General features: G+C 36.7%; 1 protein-coding gene across 4 annotated transcripts in view; it reads left to right on the top strand.

Annotated features, from left to right (window-relative positions):
• The first annotated feature begins 370 nt into the window (after positions 1–370).
• MAGED1 (MAGE family member D1) overlaps positions 371–19975 on the top strand; it is a 70488-nt gene continuing 50883 nt past the window's right edge. For 2 of the 4 annotated variants that reach the window (XM_057538211.1, XM_057538212.1), the window contains exons 1-2: positions 371–467; positions 12432–12506. The gene's annotated coding sequence lies outside the window, so the exon portion shown is untranslated. Of the gene's footprint in view, positions 468–12431; positions 12507–14091; positions 14126–19975 lie in introns of all 4 variants that reach the window. The other 2 variants (XM_057538213.1, XM_057538214.1) reach the window with 2 other exon arrangements.

Below are 19975 nucleotides of genomic sequence, written 5' to 3'. Positions count from 1 at the left end.
TAAAAAATCTTGAAATCGAAGTATACCACTAATAAACATGAATTTATTATTATTTTTTAATGCCAGGAAGCCGTAAATCAGTATCGTAAATACGTAACTGTAGACATCCGAGAGTTAAGGGACTAAGGGTAAGGGAGGTATTTGAAAGTCTGAATCAGGAAGGCGAGGTGACAAATTGGATACGTAGAGTTTGGCGGAGATGCTGCAGTTCCTGGGATGACTAGGGCTAGGATTTGTAGAAAGTTACTGATTCCCTCTTCCAGACATTTGACGTCACTATCCGGGTTCCCATCTGGTGAGAGAACCATTGAGATACAGTATTTCAAGAGCTTGCTAGAGAGGAACAGGAAGTTGTCTGGAGTGAAGGCGGGGGGAGGGTGTGGCTGCCCGGGCTAAAGCTTCCTCCAAACAAAAGAAAATAGCACTTCCGGTCACGCCATCGTCGCGTCGCGGCGTTCTTCATCAAGGTGAGTGTAAAGAAAGGGACTGGTAATTTTCACAAGTGAGTCCGCAGACACCTCAGGGACGGTTTCCTCCTTGCTTCAACACGAGGTGGAAAGAATTTATCCCCAGGGTACATTGAAGGATGTTTCTGACGCTTGTGGTTCCGATCGCTCACTCTCTCCTCTCTCTTACGCCTCGAGAGATGGCTGGCCGTCATCCCCTCCCCCTTCTGACTCTCGTGGTCCTTTTATCCCTGATTATTCTTCACTTCTCCTCTTTATCCCGAATCCTCTAACCAATCTTTCTGAGCTTGGGTCATTCCCTCTACCACCGATTTCTTTCCTACCTCTTACTCCCACCTTCCACCCCACCCCCCTCTTAGCCTCAGAACTTTTGCTACCTCCTTCCCCCAGTCTGAACCTACATTCTTCCTTCTTTTTACTTTCGACCCCAGTATTTTACTCGCCCTGAAGACTTCTGATCTCCTCGGTGCCACTCCTGCAGAGGCCGGTGAATTATATACTTTCTAAAATCAGACGTGACTTCTATTTCAAGGGCAAGGCTGTTTTTTGTTCTTTTTAAAAATAAGAAAAGGAGCAGAAATTTTAGAGCTCTCAGAGACAGGAACTTGTTCAAATTATGTCCGTTTATTTATTTATTTTTTACCCAAAACGAAATCACATATCAGGTATTGCACTGGTTTCAGCCCTCCACTCATGATATTTAAAACAATTTTGGTATACAATTGAATCCCCAAATATTTAGAGTGGCAAACATAGTGGATTTTGCCTATAATTTGGTGTCAGCTTTAGAGGGTGGAAGCTTTCCCATCCCCTTTAGAATTTCTCACAGAGCAGAAATGGTTGACAGATATGACATCCAATCACAAATTTATCGTTTCATATGAGTTCGGTTTATTATGTAAATCTTTTTCTGGTGTCCAGTAGCAACATTGAAGAGCAAGTTGGCAGAATTTTCAGACAAAGATTTTTTTCTAGGAGCTTCACATGTATTATCTATTTGGTGCAGTATGAACTTTGTCTTTTTTTTTCATTTGTTGCAATGTGAAATATATTTTTCTGCTCCATTTATCATGTGTAATTTGTCTTGCGAGAATATTCATTAATTATCACAATTTATTATTTCAATTCTTTACCCAAGGGAGAGGAAATGATCATTAAATTTATGAGTGTCAGGGATTTTTCAGGCTCTAAAGAGGAATTTAACCAGAGATCTCCTTGAACAAGCAACTTATTCCCTCTTCCTCCTGTAGCTAATGTGTTAGGCTTGCCAAAATAAGAGATGATTCTTTTTTCTAGGCCAGGTATAATTTTCAGTTCTTTAACAAGGAGACTGAGGTTTCATGACACCAAAACACTTAGGAACTTTTTCAAAGGGTATTGCTGATGTCTATTTATTCTCTATTCAAATCATAATTACACAGCATTTAAATATCACACTAGCTTTAACCCACTGGGTGTGCATCCATCCATCCATTCATTCAAGAGTTTTTTTATTGAATAGCTGTTATATGCCAGACAGTGTTTTAAGCACTGAGGATACAACAATGGAAAATAAAAACAAGAACAAAGTCCTTTAAACTACTCGAGAGACAATAAGTGAATATATAATAAATATATAATAGGTTGTGATGGGGAGGCTGTACTATGTTAGATAGGATGGTCAGGAAGGCCTCCCTGGTATCGTGACATTTGAGCAGAAACCTAAAGGAAGAGAGAGCACAAACTATACAGTTATTAGTGGAAAAATAGGGTATATCTGTGACAGTGTCTCTGCATTTGTTGGTCACTCTGCTTCCAACATTCCCTCTCCTCCCCTCTGCTTGTGGTCACTTTACTGCATAGCATTAATGCACCACTCTGCATACTCAGATGATCTAATCTGTCCACGTAAATTCCCCATATTCTCTTCTGCTTGGCTAGCTTCTTCCTACCATTTAAGTGAATTGTCAGTTACCAGCCCCTCTAGGAAGACGTATCTCTGTCTCTATCCTCACCTCTTCCTCAATCTGTTTATTTGTGGTGCATTGTGTGCTGTCCTACAGCATACTTGCTTTCCTCTCTCACTGCTCTTATCACTGCGTGTTCATAATATGTTGCCCATAAATGTTTGGTATGGTAAATTGAAATGAATTTAGTGGCTCCCTAATTAATGTTCAAAACCACTCTCTAAAGTCAGTATCATCATTGTCATTTTCCTGATGATAAAACCAAGACTCAGGTGGATAGTAACTTGCTAACTAATAAAACCAAGTTAGTAACTTGCTAACTAATAAAACCAGGACTCAGGTGGATAGTAACTTGGTAGTGGAGTTAATGGAGTTAAAGTCTGTCAGACACTCAGTCCTGGCCTGGTCCTCTCTTCCTCTGTCTCTTTTCATTAATGAGAAATAGAAAATACACAGAATATTTTATTTTATTAGAAATAGTCTGGGTATAAAAATTTCATTTTGTAAGTTTCCTTTCACAAGTCAGATTATATCAGGTGCTTGATTTACTTCCTAGTTATAAATATTAAGAACTGAGAAGTGTGATTACTCTTTTTACTTGAATATTGTTTAATAAAATATTTAAACAAGCATAAGTTGAAAGAAGAGTACAATGAATACTTTTATACTCTGAACCTAGATTCAACAGTTGTTAACTTTTGCCATATTAGCTCATTATTCACTGACTTGCTCACTATTCATCCATCCAATTTTTTAAAATTGAAGTATAATGTTTCATCTATTTTTTGATCTATTTTGGCTGAACCATTTGAGATTTGCAGGCATTATTTTTAAGTAAACTTAAATACATGCAGAAAGGTGCACATATAAGTGTACAGCTCAAAGCATTTTCACCCCTGTGTAACCTACCATATGATCTATCAATTCCACTCCTGGGTATATATCCAGAAAAAATGAAAACACTAGTTCGAAAAGATGCATGCACCCCAGTGTCCATAGCACCACTAATTACAATAGCCAGGATATGGAAGCAACTCAAGTATCCATCAACAGATGAATGGATAAAGATGTGCTGTATATATACAATGGAATATTACTCAGCCATAGAAATGAATGAAATTCTGCCATTTGCAGCACTGTGTATGGACCTGGAGAATATTATGCTTAGTGAAATAAGTGAGACATAAAGACGAATACGTTATGGTATCACTTATATGTGGAATCTAAAAAATAATACAAATGAATGTATATAGACAAACAGAAACAGACTCAGAGATATAGAAAACAAACTAGTGGTTACCAGAAGGGAGAGGGGCAAATTACAGGTATGGGATTAACAGATACAAACTACTATGTATAAAATAGATAAGCAAGGAGGATATGTTGTATAGCACAGGGAATTATAGCCATAATCTTGTAATAATTTTTAATGGAGTATAATCTATAAAAATATTGAGTCACTATGCTGTACACTTGAAACTAATATAATATTGTAAGTCAACTATACTTCATTTAAAAAAATAGAAAATGATCAGTATTTGAAATCCCTTGAATGTATTCCCTACCAGTCACAAACTAAACTCCAAATTAATCACATCTTGGCTTCTATCACTGTATAATAATTTTGCCTGTTTTTGGACTCTATAAAAATATAATAGTATAGTATGTATTTTTTGGTGTTTGACTTCTTTGGCTTAAGATTTTGTTTTTGAGATTGATCCAAGTTATTGGGTGTAGTAGTAATTCCTTCATTCTTATTGCTGTGTATTCCATTGTGTGAATATACCGCAATTGATGCGCATTTTGGTTTTTTACATCTTTGGCCTGCAAATAGTACTGTAAACATTCTAGAACATGTCTTTTGGTGATAATATGTACAGCTTTCTGTTGAGCATACACCTAAGAGTAGAATTGATGAATCACAGGTTATGGATAAGATTAACTTTAGTAGATACTGCCAATTGGTTTTCCAAATTGGTTGTACTAAAAAACTCCTAATAGAAAATTTTAAGAGTTCCATTTGCTCTAGAATATTGCCAACACTTGTCATTGTGTTGTCTTTCTAAGGAAAAAAATAAGTAGCCATTCTAGTGGTTATTAATGGTACCTCATTGTGGTTTTAATTTGCATATCTCTGGTGATAAATGTGTGTCTTTTCATGTTTGTTGGCCTGGGTATCTTTTTTTTGAGGTGCCTGTTCAAGTCTTTTGACCACTTTTTCTCTTGGACTATCCTTTTCTTATTGATTTGTAGGAGATCTTTCTATATTAAGGATGTGAATACTTTGTTAGCTCTATTGCAAATCTCAGTTGCTTGCATTTTCAGTCTCAATGCTGTCTTTTGATAAACTGAATACAGGCACACCTTGGTTTGGTTCTAGACCATTGCAATAAAGTGAATATCACAATAAAGCAAGTCATATGAAATTTTTGGTTCCCAAGTACATATAAAAGTTAATTTTACACTATGCTGTAGTATAGTAAGTGTGCAATAGCGTTGTCTAAAAAACAGTGTACATACCTTAATTAAAAGATACTTTATTACTAAAAAAAGTTAACCGCTATCTGACAACACAGGGTTGCCACAAACCTTTAATTTGTAAAAAATGCAATATCTGTGAGGCGCACTAAAACAAGATATGCCTGTATCTCAATTTTCATATTGTTCAATTTATAATTTTTCCCCTTCATGAGTAGTGCTTGTTTGTCCTGGTTAAGAAATCTTTGCCTTTCCCAAGGTCATGAAGATATTTTTCTATGTGGTGTTATTGTTTAATCTCATTTATATTTCCAATTCATTTGATATTCATTTTATTGTATGTTGCCAGTATGAGTTATGGATATGGGTAAAGGCCCATTGTTTTGTTGTTGTTGTTGAAACGGACATACAGTCAATCCAATACCACTTATTGAAAAGATCATCCTTTCCCTCCTATAGTGTCATCACCTTTTTCATAAATCAAATGGTTAGGTTATATGTGAGGGTTTGTTTCTGGATTCTGTTCATTTTGGTTTCTCTATTCTTGTGTGAGTACCACTGTCATAATTAATGTAACTTTATAATGTATCTTATATATGGTCAGTAAGTCCTACAGTTTAGCTCTTTTCCTTCAATAATGCTTTGGTTATTCTTCGCCTTTTGAATTCCAATATAGATTGTAGAATCAGCTTGTCAATTTTCACAAAAATCCTTCTTGGCATTATGATTGAGATACCACTTTAATAGATCAGTTTGAAGAGCACATATGGCACTTTCCCCATAAATATCTCAGTGTTCATCTCCTAATATTAGGAACATTTTGTAAATAATTTAATTGCCATTATCTCACTAAGAAAAATTAACAATAATTCCCTAATATCATCTAATACCTACCTACTCCATTTTCAAATTAATTTTTTTCCACACAACTATTTTATACTTGGTATTTAAAACCATCAGCCAACGTAACGTGTTTTTTTTTTAACATCTTTATTGGAGTATAATTGCTTTATAATGTTGTGTTAGTTTCTGCTGTATAACAAAGTGAATCAGCTATATGTATACATATATCACCATATCCGTTCCCGCTTGCATCTCCCTCCCACCTTCCCTATCCCACCCCTCTAGGTGGTCACAAAACAGCGAGCTGATCTCCCTGTGCTGTGCAGCTGCTTCCCACTATCTATCTATTTTACATTTGGTAGTGTATATATATCAGTGCTGCTCTCTCACTTCGTCCCAGCTTACCCTTCCCCCTCCCCGTGTCATCAAGTCCATTCTGTACTTATGTGTCTTTATTCCTGTCCTGCCCCTAGTTTCATGAGAACCATTTTTTTTTAGATTCCATATACATGTATTAGCATACGGTATTTGTTTTTTCTTTCTGACTTACTTCACTCTGTATGACAGACTCTATGTCCATCCACCTCACTACAAATAACTCAATTTCGTTTCTTTTTATGGCTGAGTAATATTCCATTGTATATATGTGCCACATCTTCTTTATCCATTCATCTGTCGATGGACACTTAGGTTGCTTCCATGTCCTGGCTATTGTAAATAGTGCTGCAATGAACATTGTGGTACATGACTCTTTTTGAATTATGGTTTTCTCAGGGTATATGCCCAGTAGTGGGATTACTGGGTCATATGGTAGTTCTATTTTTATTTTTTAAGGAACCTCCATACTGTTCTCCATAGTGGCTGTATCAATTTACATTCCCACCAACAGTGCAAGAGGGTTCCCTTTTCTCCACACCCTCTCCAGCATTTATTGTTTGTAGATTTTTTGATGATGGTCGTTCTGACTGGTGTGAGGTGATACCTCATTGTAGTTTTGATTTGCATTTCTCTAATGATTAATGATGTTGAGCATCCTTTCATGTGTTTGTTGGCAATCTGTATATCTTCTTTGGAGAAATGTCTATTTAGGTCTTCTGCCCATTTTTGGATTGGCTTGTTTGTTTTTTTGATATTGAGCTGCATGAGCTGCTTGTATGTTTTGGAGATTAATCCTTTGTCAGTTGCTTCGTTTGCAAATATTTTCTCCCATTCTGAGGGTTGTCTTTTCGTCTTGTTTATAGTTTCCTTTGCTGTGCAAAAGTTTTTAAGTTCCATTAGGTCCCATTTGTTTATTTTTGTTTTTATTTCCTTTTCTCTAGGAGGTGCGTCAGAAAGGATCTTGCTGTGATTTATGTCATAGAGTGTTCTGCCTGTGTTTTCCTCTAAGAGTTTGATAGCGTCTGGCCTTACATTTAGGTCTTTAATCCATTTTGAGTTTATTTTTGTATATGTTGTTAGGGAGTATTCTAATTTCATTCTTTCACATGTAGCTGTCCAGTTTTCCCAGCACCACTTATTGAAGAGGCTGTCTTTTCTCCATTGTATATTCTTGCCTCCTTTATCAAAAATAAGGTGACCTTATGTGCGTGGGTTTATCTCTGGGCTTTCTATCCTGTTCCATTGATCTATATTTCTGTTTTTATGCCAGTACCATATTGTCTTGATTACTGTAGCTTTGTAGTATAGTCTGAAGTCAGGGAGCCTGACTTCTCCAGCTCTGTTTTTCTTTCTCCAGATTGCTTTGGCTATTCGGGGTCTTTTGTGTTTCCATACAAATTGTGAAATTTTTTGTTCTAGTTCTGTGAAAAATGCCGTTGTTAGTTTGATAGGGATTGCACTGATTCTATAGATTGCTTTGGGTAGTATAGTCGGTTTCACAATGTTGATTCTTCCAATCCAAAAACATGGTATATCTCTCCATCTGTTTGTAGCGTCTTTAATTTCTTTCATCAGTTTCTTATAGTTTTCTGCATACAGGTCTTTTGTCTCCTTAGGTAGGTTTATTCGTAGGTTTTTTATTCTTTTTGTTGCAGTGATAAATGGGAGTGTTTCTTTAATTTCTCTTTCAGATTTTTCATCATTACTGTATAGGAATGCAAGAGATTTCTGTGCATTAGTTTTGTATCCTGCTGCTTTACCAAATTCATTTATTAGCTGTAGTAGTTTTCTGGTAGCATCTTTAGGATTCTCTATGTATAGTATCATGTCATCTGCAAACAGTGACAGGTTTACTTCTTCTTTTCTGATTTGGATTCCTTTTATTTCTTTTTCTTCTCTGATTGCTGTGGCTAAAACTTCCAAAACTATGTTGAATAATAGTGGTGAGAGTGGACAACCTTGTGTTGTTCCTGATCTTACAGGAAATGGTTTCAGTTTTTCACCATTGAGAATGATGTTGGCTGTGGGTTTGTATTATATGGCCTTTATTATGTTGAGGTAAGTTCCCTCTATGCCTACCTTCTGGGGGCTTTTTATAGTAAATGGGTGTTGAATTTTGTCAAAAGCTTTTTCTTCATCTATTCAGATGATCATATGGTTTTTATCCTTCAATTTGTTAATATGGTGTATTGCATTGCTTGATTTGTATATATTGAAGAGTCCTTGCATTCCTGGGATAAAACCCACTTGATTATGTTGTACGATTCTTTTAAGGTGCTGTTGGATTCTGTTTGCTAGTATTTTGTTGAGGATTTTTGTATCTATGTTCATCAGTGATATTGGCCTGTAGTTTTCGTTTTTTGTGACATCTTTGTTTGGTTTAGGAGTGTTCCTCCCTCTGCTATATTTTGGAGGAATTATAGGTGTTAGCTCTTCTTTAAATGTTTGATAGAATTCGCCTGTGAAGCCATCTGGTCCTGGTTTTTTGTTTGTTGGAAGATTTTTAATCACAATCTCAATTTCAGTGCTTGTGATTGGTCTGTTTATATTTTCTATTTCTTCCTGATTCAGTCTCAGAACGTTGTGCTTTTCTAAGAATTTGTCCATTTCTTCCAGGTTGTCCATTTTATTGGCATTTAGTTGCTTGTAGTTATCTCTCATGATCCTTTGTATTTCGGCAGTGTCAGTTGTTACTTTTCCTTTTTCATTTCTAATTCTGTTGATTTGAGTCTTCTCCCTTTTTTTCTTGATGAGTCTGGCTAATCGTTTATCAATTTTATCTTCTTTAAGAACCAGATTTTAGTTTTATTGATCTTTGCTATCATTTCCTTCATTTCTTTTTCATTTATGTCTGATCTGGTCTTCATGATTTCTTTCTTTCTGCTAACTTTTGGGGTTTTTTTTCTTCTTTCTCTAATTGCTTTAGTTGTAAGGTTAGGTTGTTTATTTGAGATGTTTGTAGTTTCTTGAGGTAGGATTGTATTGGTATAAACTTCCCTCTTAGAACTGCTTTTGCTGCATCCCATAGGTTTTGGGTCATCGTGTTTTCATTGTCATTTGTTTCTAGGTATTTTTTGATTTCCTCTTTGAATCTTCAGTGATCTCCTGGTTATTTAGTAGTGTATTGTTTAGCCTCCATGTGTTTGTAATTTTTCACATTTTTTCCTGTAATTGGTATCTAGTCTCATAGCGTTGTGGTCAGAAAAGATACTTGATACGATTTCAATTTTCTTAAATTTACGAAGACTTGATTTGTGACCCAAGATATGATCTATCCTGGAGAATGTTCCATGAGCAATTGAGAAGAATGTGTATTCTGTTGTTTTGGGGTGGAATGTCCTATAAATATCAATTAAATCCATCTTGTTTCATGTGTTATTTAAAGCTTGTGTTTCCTTATTTATTTTCATTTTGGATGATCTGTCCATTGGTGAAAGTGGGGTGTTAAATCCCCTACTATTATTGTGTTACTGTCGATTTCCCTTTTTATAGTTGTTAGCATTTGCCTTATGTATTGAGGTGCTCCTATGTTGGGTGCATAAAAACTTACAAGTGTTATATCATTTTGGATTGATCCCTTGATCATTATGTAGTGTCCTTGTTTGTCTCTTGTAGTTGTCTTTATTTTAAAGTCTATTTTGTCTGATATAAGAATTGCTCCTCCAGCTTTTTTTTTGATTTCCATTTGCCTGGAATATCTTTTTCCCTCCCCTTAGTTTCAGTCTTTATGTGTCCCTAGGTCTGAAGTGGGTCGCTTGTAGACAGCATATATGCGGGTCTTGTTTTTGTATCAATTCAGCCAGTCTATGTCTTTTGACAGGAGCATTTAATCCATTTAAATTTAAGGTAATTATTGATATGTATGTTCTTTTTACCATTTTCTTCATTGTTTTGTGTTTGTTTTTGTATGTCTTTTTCTTCTCTTGTGTTTCCTGCCTAGAGAAGTTCCTTTAGCATTTGTTGTAAAGCTGGTTTGGTGGTGCTGAAATCTCTTAACCTTTGCCTGTCTGTAAAGGTTTTAATTTAACCGTCAAATCTGAATGAGATCCTTGCTGGGTAGAGTAATCTTGGTTGTAGTTTTTTCCCTTTCATCACTTTAAATATGTCCTGCTAGTCCCTTCTGGCTTAGAGTTTCTACTGTAAGATCAGCTGTTAACTTTATGGGGGTTCCCTTGTATGTTATTTGTTGCTTTTCCCTTGCTGCTTTGAATATTTTTTCTTTGTATTTAATTTTTGATAGTTTGATTAATATGTGTTTTGGCGTGTTTCTCCTGAATTTATCCTCTATGGGACTCTTTGCACTTCCTGGACTTGATTGCCTATTTCCTTTCCCATATTAGGGAAGTTTTCAACTATAATCTCTTCAAATATTTTCTCAGTCCTTTTTGTTTTCTCTTCTTCTTCTGGGACCCCAAATGTTGGTGTATTTAATGTTGTCCCAGAGGTCTGTGAGACTGTCCTCAATTCTTTTCATTCTTTTTTCTTTATTCTGCTCTGCTGTTGTTATTTCCACTATTTTATCTTCCAGGTCACTTATCCTTTCTTCTGCCTCAGTTATTCTGCTATTGATTCCTTCTAGAGAATTTTTAATTTCATTTATTGTGTTGTTCATCATTGTTTGTTTACTCTTCAGTTCTCCTAGGTCCTTGTTAAACGTTTCTTGTATTTTCTCCATTCTGTTTCTAAGATTTTGGATTATTTTTACTATCATTTCTTGAATTCTTTTTCAGGTAGAATGCCTATTTCCTCTTCATTTGTTTGGTCTGGTGGGTTTTTACCTTGCTCCTTCATGTGCTGTGTGTTTCTTTGTCTTCTCATTTTACTTAACTTACTGTGTTTGGGGTCTTCTTTTTGCATGCTGCAGGTTCATAGTTCCCATTGTTTTTGGTGTCTGCCCGCAGTGGGTGAGGTTGATTCAGTAGCTTGTGTAGGCTTCCTGGTGGCTGGGACTAGTGCCTTTGTTCTTGTGGGGGCGGCTGGATCTTGTCTTTCTGCAGTGTTGCGTCCAGTGGTGTGTTTTGGGGTGTCTGTGAACTTAGTATGATTTTAGGCAGCCTGTCTGCTAATGAGTGCAGTTGTGTTCCTGTCTTGCTAGTTGTTTGGCATGGGGCATCCAGCACTGGAGTTTGCTGGCCGTTGGATGGAGCTGGGTCTTAGCTTTGAGACAGAGATCTCTGGGAGAGCTCTTGCTGATTGATATTACATGGAGCCGGGAGGATTTTGGTGGTCTAATGTCCTGAACTGAGCTCTCCCACCTCAGAGGCTTAGGCCTGACACCAGGCCAGAGCACCAAGACCTTTTCAGCCACACGGCTGCCGAATCAACTAGCCCTGAAAATGGATGGCACTGGAGTGTGGGGCCCACACCCTCCATTGATGGCAGACGGAGAGGTCAGGGGTGACGATACAGTGTCCTAACGTGTTTTTATATTTCTTAAGATTTTATTGTCATCATTTTCTATATTTTATTAAACTTGTTATATATTTAGTACTTTTCAATTCTTTGCAGTCATTATTTCTTCTATTGCTCAAACTGTCGAGTTTGGAAGGAGCCAGTTGGAACTCTTTCACATTGGCTTGTGTTTTTTTTTTATTGTTGAAATTTTCAAATAGATTTAAAGTAGAAAATAGTAAAACACACACACACACACAGAAAAACCGTGCCTGACTCTATTCCTAAGCTTCAACAATTAATACTATTTTGCCAATTTTGTTTGATCTTTTCTCCTCACCCACTTTTTTCACTGGGACATATTAAAGCAATCCCAGACATCCTGTCATTGCACAGATAAATAACTCATTCTGTATCCCTAACTCATAGGTGTGTTATATAAGGAACCAGTAGTCCATTATATTTACCTAATAAGATTAACAATAATTCTTTATATTATCTAATGCTCAGTCCATATTCAAATTTCCATGATTGTCTTAAAAATGTCTATTTACAGTAGCTCTGTTAAATATATATCCAAAGGCCATTTATTGCTACTGGATGTTTTTCTCTTGAGTCTCCTTTCCTGTAAATCCTCTATACACCCCTCCCCCCCCAATTTTAAAGACCATTGATTTATTGGAGAAACGAAATCATTTGTCTGATTGACAAATGGATTTAAATGATTGCTTCTTTGAGGTGGTTTTTATTGTGTTTCCCCCTCCCCATGTTTCCTGTTCACTGGCATTTAGAGCTAGAGGCTTGAGTAGATTCAGTTTAATTATTTTTTAAGGGAAAGAATCATTTCAGGCAGTGTTACACACTTTTGCATTTCATCATGTGTCATTTCATCTTTTTAACTGATGCTGGGATTGATTTGTGTTTGCAGGTGATCTCAGCCTGATACCTCCACTGTAGCATTTCCTACCACCCTCTCTCCTGTTGATTTTAGCAGCCATTGAAGGTAATTGTCTAATTCATTATTTCAGTAGTGGTTGGAAAGTAGTGGTCTAATTCTAGCACTCATTCTGCATTTGTTAGCTGGGATTATTTTATAAAGGAGACCTTTTCCTTACCAGGTATCTTTTTCATCCTGAAATATGTTTCATGAAAAGAAAGTCAAGATTTACAAACAGAAATAGACTCACAGACATGGAAAACTAACTTATGGTTACCAAAGGGGATAGCAGGGTTGGGGGGAGGGAGAGATAAATTAGGAGTTTGGGATTAATGTATGCATACTACTATATATAAAATAAGTAAACAACAAGGACCTACTGTATAGCACAGGGAACCATACTCAATATCTTATAAAAACCTATAATGAAAAAAAAAAACCTATAATGGAAAAGAATCTGAAAAATTATGTATATAATATATATATATATACACTTACACATATGTGTGTGTAAATGAATCGCTTTGCCATACACTTGAAACTAACACAATATTGTAAATTAACTATACTTCAGTTAAAAAATGAGTTAACGTTAAGAAACAAAAGGATAAATACTTTTTTATCATTTATTAATTTTCAGAGAATTGGTTTGCTAGAGACCTTCATTGTTTAATATCGTTAGGAATTCATGGATTTGTATGTATTTAATGCGTATCCATTGTGATGAAAAAATTTTTTTTACTGTAGTTGGTTTACAATATTGTGTTAGTTTCATGTACAGCAAAGTGATTCAGTTACATTTTTATTCAGATTATTTTCCATTATAGGTTATTATAAGATATTGAATATAGTTCCCTGTGCTATACAGTAAATCCTTGTTACTTATCTATTTTATATATAGTAGTGTGTATCTATTAATCCCATACTCCTAATTTATCCCTCCTCCCCCCACCCTTTTCCCCTGTGGTAATTTTAAGTTTGTTTTCTATGTCTGTGAGTCTGTTTCTGTTTTTTTAATTTATTTATTTTTATTTTTATTTTTGGCTGCATTGGATCTTTGTTGCTGAGTGTGGGCTTTAGTTGGGCGAGTGGGGGCTACTCTTCGTTGCGGTGCGCGGGTTTCTCATTGCAGTGGCTTCTCTTGTTGGGGAGCATGGGCTCTAGGCATGCGGGCTTCAGTAGTTGTGGCTCGCGGGCTCTAGAGCACAGGCTCAGTAGTTGTGGCGCACGGGCTTAGTTGCTCCACAGCATGTGGGATCTTCCCAGACCAGGGCTCGAACCCATGTCCCCTGCATTGGCAGGTGGATTCTTAACCACTGTGCCACCAGGGAAGCCCTGTTTCTGTTTTGTAAATAGATTCATTTGTATTATTTTTTAGATTCCACCTATAAGTGATATATGATATTTGTCTTTCTCTGCCTGACTTACTTCACTTAGTATGATATTCTTTAGGTCCATCCATGTTCCGGTGGCAATATTTCATTTTTTAAGTCTGAGCAGTATTCCATTGTATATAAATACCACATCTCTTAAGCCAGTGGTCTGTTGATGGGCACTTGGGTTGCTTCCATGTCTTGGCTATTGTAAATAGTGCTGATATAAGCATTGGCACGCATATATTTTTTTGAATTAGAGTTTTCGTCTTTTCCAGATACATGCCCAGGAGTGGGATTACTGGATCATAGGTTAGTTCTATTTTTAGTTTTTTAAGGAACCTCTGTACTATTTTCCATAGTGGCTGCACCAATTTACATTCCCACCAACTGTATAGGAGGGTTCCCTTTTCTCCACACCCTCTCCAGTACTGATTATTTGTAGCATTATGATTTTTTTTGATGCTCAAATTGTGCCATTTAATTTAATTTAATTTATTTATTTAAAAATTTTTTATTTTTATTTTTTAATTATATTTTTATTTATTTTATTTATTTGGCTGTGTTGGGTCTTCGTTGCTGCACTTGGGCTTTCTCTAGTTGCGGCGAGTCAGGGGCTACTCTTTGTTTTGGCGCATAGGCTTCTTATTGCACTGGCTTCTCTTGTTGCGGAGCATGGGCTCTAGGCACGCGGGTATCAGTAGTTGTGGCATGTGGGCTCAGCAGTTGTGGCTCACGGGCTCTAGAGAGCAGGCTCAGTAGTCATGGCGCACGGCCTCAGTTGCTCTGCAGCATGTGGGATCTTCCTGGACCAGGGATCGAACCCGTGTCTCCTGCATTGTCAGGTAGATTCTTAACAACTGCGCCACCAGGGAAGTCCTATTTATTTATTTTCTTAAATTAATTTTTATTGGATTATAGTTGCTTTACAATGTTGTGTTAGCTTCTACTGTACAGCAAAGTGAATCAGCTATACGTATACATATATCCCCTCTCTTTTGGATTTCTTTCCGATTTAGGTTACCACAGAGCATTGAGTAGAGTTCCCTGAGCTATACAGTAGGTTCTTATTAGTTACCTATTTTATACATAGTGTCAACAGTGTATATATGTCAATCCCAATCTCCCAGTTCATCTCACACCCCCCTTGGTGTCAATACATTTGTCCTCTACATCTGTGTCTCTATTTCTCCTTTGCAAATAAGATCATCTATACCATCTTTCTCGATTCCCCATAAATATACGATATTTGTTTTTCTCCTTCAGACTTACTTCACTCTGTATGACAATCTCTAGGTCCATCCATATCTCTACAAGTGACCCAATTTACTCCTTTTTATGGCTCAGTAATATTCCATTGTATATACATACCACATCTTCTTTATCCATTCCTCTGTTGATGGACATTTAGGTTGCTTCCATGTCCTGGCTATTGTAAATAGTGCTGCAATGAACATTGGGGTGCATGTATTTTTTGAGTTATGGCTTTTCTCTGGGTATATGCCCAGTAGTGGGATTGCTGGGTCATATGTTAGTTCTATTTTTTAGTTTTTTAAGGAACCTCCAGACTGTTCTCCATAGTGGCCGTGTCAATTTACATTCCCACCAACAGTACAAGGTTCCCTTTTCTCCACACCCTCTCCAGCATTTATTGTTTGTAGGTATATTTTGATGATGGCCATTCCGACTGGTGTGAGATGATACCTCAGTGTAGTTTTGATTTGCATTTCTCTAATACTTAATGATGTTGAGCACCTTGTCATGTGTTTGTTGACCATCTGTATGCCTTCTTTGGAGAAATGTCTATTTATGTCTTCTGCCCATTTTTTGATTTGGTTGTGTTTTTTTTGGTATTTAGCTGCATGAGCTGTTTGTATATTTTGGAGATTAATCCTTTGTAAGTTGCTTTGTTTGCAAATATTTTCTCCCATTCTGAGGGTTGTCCATTTGTCCTATTTATGGTTTCTCTTGCTGTGCAAAAGCTTTTAAGTTTAATTAGGTCCCATTTGTTTATTTTTATTTTTATTTTCATTACTCTAGGTGGTGGGTCAAAAAAGATCTTGTTGCATTTTACATCAAGCAGTGTTTGCCTATGTTTTCTGCTAAGAGTTTTACAGTGTCTGGCCTTACATTCAGGTCTTTAATCCATTTTGAGTTTATTTTTGTGTAAGATGTTAGGGAGTTTTCTAATTTCATTGTTTTACATGTAGCTGTCCAGTTTTCCCAGCACCACTTGTTGAAGAGGCTGTCTTTTCTCCATTGTGTATTCCTACGTCCTTTGTCATAGATTAGGTGACCATAGGCGTGTGGGTTTATCTCTGGGCTTTCTATCCTGTTCCATTCGTCTATATTTGTTTTTTTGTGCCAATACCATACTGTCTTGATTACTGTAGCTTTGTAGTATAGTCTGAAGTCAGCGATCCTGATTCCTCTGGGTCTATTTTTCTTTCGCAAAATTGCTTTGGCTATTCGGCTTCTTTTGTGTTTCCATACAAGGTGTAAAATTTTCTGTTCTAGTTCTTTGAAAAATGACATTACTAATTTCATAGGGATTGCATTGCATCTGTAGATTACTATGAGTAGGGTAGTCATTTTCTCAGTTATTTTTTTTAACACCTTTATTGGAGTATTAATTGTTTACAATGGTGTGTTAGTTTCTGCTTTATCACAAAGTGAATGAGCTATACATATACATATATCCCCATCTCTCCTCCCTCTTGCTTCTCCCTCCCATCCGCCATATCCCACCACTCTAGGTGGTCACAAAACACCGAGCCGATCTCCCTGTGCTATGTGGCTGCTTCCCACTAGCTATCTATTTTACATTTCGTAGCATATATAAGTCCATGCCACTCTCTCACTTCCTCCCAGCTTACCCTTCACCCTCCCTGTGTCTTCAATCCATTCTCTACGTCTGCGTTGTTTTTCCTGTCCTGCCCCTAGGTATTTGAGGACCATTTTTTTTTTTGAGATTCCATATATACGTGTTACCATACGGTATTTGTTTTTCTTTTTCTGACTTACTTCACTCTGTATGACAGTCTCTAGGTCCATCCACCTCACTACAAATAACTCAATTTAGTTCCTTTTTATGGCTGAGTAATATTCCATTGTATATATGTGCCACATATTCTTTATGCATTAATCTGTCGATGAACACATAGGTTGCTTCCCTGTCCTGGCTATTGTAAATAGAGCTGCAATGAACATTGTGGTACATGTCTCTTTTTGAATTATGATTCTCTCAACGTATATGCCCAGTAGTGGGATTGCTGGGTCGTATGGTAGTTCTATTTTTAGTTTCTTAAGGAACCTCCATACTGTTCTCCATAGTGGCTGTATCAATTTACATTCCCACCAACAGTGCAAGAGGGTTCCCTTTTCTCCACACCCTCTCCAGCATTTATTATCTGTAGATTTTTTTATAATGGCCATTCTGAGTGGTGTGAGGTGATACCTCTTTGTAGTTTTGATTTACATTTCTCTAATGATTATTGATGTTGAGCATCCTTTCATGTGTTGGCAATCTGTATATCTTCTTTGGAGAAATGTCTGTTTAGGTCTTTTTCCATTTTTGGATTGGGTTGTTTGATTTTTTGATATTGAGCTGCATGAGCTGCTTGTATGTTTTGGAGATTAATCCTTTGTCACTTGCTCCATTAGCAAATATTTTCTCCCATTCTGAGGGTTTTTTTTTTTGTCTCGTTTATGGTTTCCTTTGCTATGCAAAAGCTTTTGTTTCACTAGGTCCCATTTGTTTATTTTTGTTTTTATTTCCATTTGTCTAGGAGGTGGGTCCAAAAGAATCTTGCTGTGATTTATGTCATATAGTGTTCTGCCTATGTTTTCCTCTAAGAGTTTTACAGTGTCTGGCCTTACATCTAGGTCTTTAAGCCATTTTGAGTTTATTTTTGTGTATGGTGTTAGGGAGTGTTCTAATTTCATTCTTTTACATGTAGCTGTCCAGTTTCCTCAGCACCACTTATTGAAGAGGCTGTCTTTTATCCATTGTATATTCTTGCCTCTTTTATCAAAATAAGGTGACCATATGTGCCTGGGTTTATCTCTGGGCTTTCTATCCTTTTCCATTGATCTATATTACTGTTTTTGTGCCAGTACCATACTGTTGATTACTGTAGCTTTGTAGTATAGTCTGAAGTCAGGGAGCCTCATTCCTCCAGCTCTGTTTTTATTTCTCAAGATTGCTTTGGCTATTCAGGGTATTTTGTATTTCCATACAAACTGTGAAATTTTATGTTCTACTTCTGTGAAAAATGCCATTGGTAGTTTGATAGGGATTGCATTGCATCCATAGATTGCTTTAGGTAGTATAGTCATTTTCACAATGTTGATTCTTCCAATCCAAAAACATGGTATATCTCTCCATCTGTTTGTATCATTTTTAATTTCTTTCATCAGTGTCTTATAGTTTTCTGCATACAGGTCTTTTGTCTCCTTAGGTAGGTTTATTCCTAGGTATTTTATTCTTTTTGTTGCAGTGGTAAATGGGAGTGTTTCCTTAATTTCTCTTTCAGATTTTTCATCATTAGTGTATAGGAATGCAAGAGAATTCTGTGCATTAATTTTGTATCCTGCTACTTTACCAAATTCATTGATTAGCTCTAGCAGTTTTTTGGTAGCATCTTTAGGATTCTCTATGTATAGTATCATGTCATCTGCAAACAGTGACAGCTTTACATCTTCTTTTTCGATTTGGATTCCTTTTATTTCTTTTTCTTCTCTGATTGCTGTGGCTACAACTTCCAAAACTATGTTGAATAATAGTGGTGAGAGTGGACCACCTCGTCTTGTTCCTTATCTTAGAGGAAATGGTTTCAGTTTTCCAACATTGAGAACGATGTTGGCTGTGGGTTTGTCACATATGATCTTATTTATGTTGAGATTAGTTCCCTCTATGCCTAGTTTCTGGAATGTTTTTATCATAAATGGGTGTTGAATTTTGTCAAAAGCTTTTTCTGCATCTATTGAGATGATCATATGGTTTTTCTCCTTCAATTTGTTAATATGGTGTATCACATTGATTGATTTGCGTATATTGAAGAATCCTTGCATTCCTCGGATAAACCCCACTTGATCATGGTGTATGATCCTTTTAATGTGCTGTTGGATTCTGTTTGCTAGTATTTTGTTGAGGATTTTTGAATCTATGTTCATCAGTGATATTGGCTTGTAATTTTCTTTTTTTGTGATATCTTTGGTTTTGGTATCAGGGTGATGGTGCCTCATAGAATGAGTTTGGGAGTATTCCTCCTTCTGCAATTTTTAGCAGAGTTTGAGAAGGATACGTGTTAGCTCATCTCTAAATGTTTGATAGAATTCTCCTGTGAAGCTGTCTGGTCGTGGAGTTTTGTTTGTTGGAAGATTTTATTTTTTTGACTGTTTTGGGCGTTCATTGCTGTGTGCGGGCTTTCTCTAGTTGCGGTGAGCGGGGAATACTCTTCGTTGCAGTGCGCGGGCTTCTCATTGCAGTGGGTTCTCTTTATTGCAGAGCACCGGCTCTAGGCCCACGGGCTTCAGTAGTTGTGGCACACGGGCTCAGTCTTTGTTGCTCACGGGCTCTAACACACAGGCTCAGTAGTTGTGGCACACGGGCTTTGTTGCTCCACGGCATGTGGGATCTTACTGGACCAGGGATCAAACCTGTGTCCCCTGCATTGGCAGGCAGATTCTTAACCACTGTGCCATCAGGGAGGTCTGTAGGTTGTTTATTTGAGATTTTTCTTGTTTCCGGAGGTAGGCGTGGATTGCTATAATGTTCCATGTTAGAACTGCTTTTGCTGCATCCCATAGGTTTTGGGTCGTCATGTTTTCATTGTCATTTGTTTCTAGGTATTTTTTGATTTCCTCTTTGATTTTTTCAGTGATCTCCTGGTTATTTAGTAGCATATTGTTTAGCCTCCATGTGTTTGTTTTTTTTTTTTTTTACAGTTTTTTTTCCCTGTAATTGATTTCTAATCTCATAGCGTTATGGTCAGAAAAGATGCTTGATACGATTTTAATTTTCTTAAATTTACCAAGGCTTGATTTGTGGCTCAAGATGTGATCTATCCTGGAGAATGTTCTGTGTGCAGTTGAGAAGAAAGTGTATTCTGCTGCTTTCAGATGGAATGTCCTATTAATATCAATTAAGTCTATGTGGTC

The sequence above is a fragment of the Balaenoptera acutorostrata genome, chromosome X, assembly GCF_949987535.1.
Source record: "Balaenoptera acutorostrata chromosome X, mBalAcu1.1, whole genome shotgun sequence".
Lineage (NCBI taxonomy): Eukaryota > Metazoa > Chordata > Mammalia > Artiodactyla > Balaenopteridae > Balaenoptera > Balaenoptera acutorostrata.
Note: the sequence above shows the minus strand (reverse complement) of the source record. Positions and strands in the feature narration are given on the sequence as shown.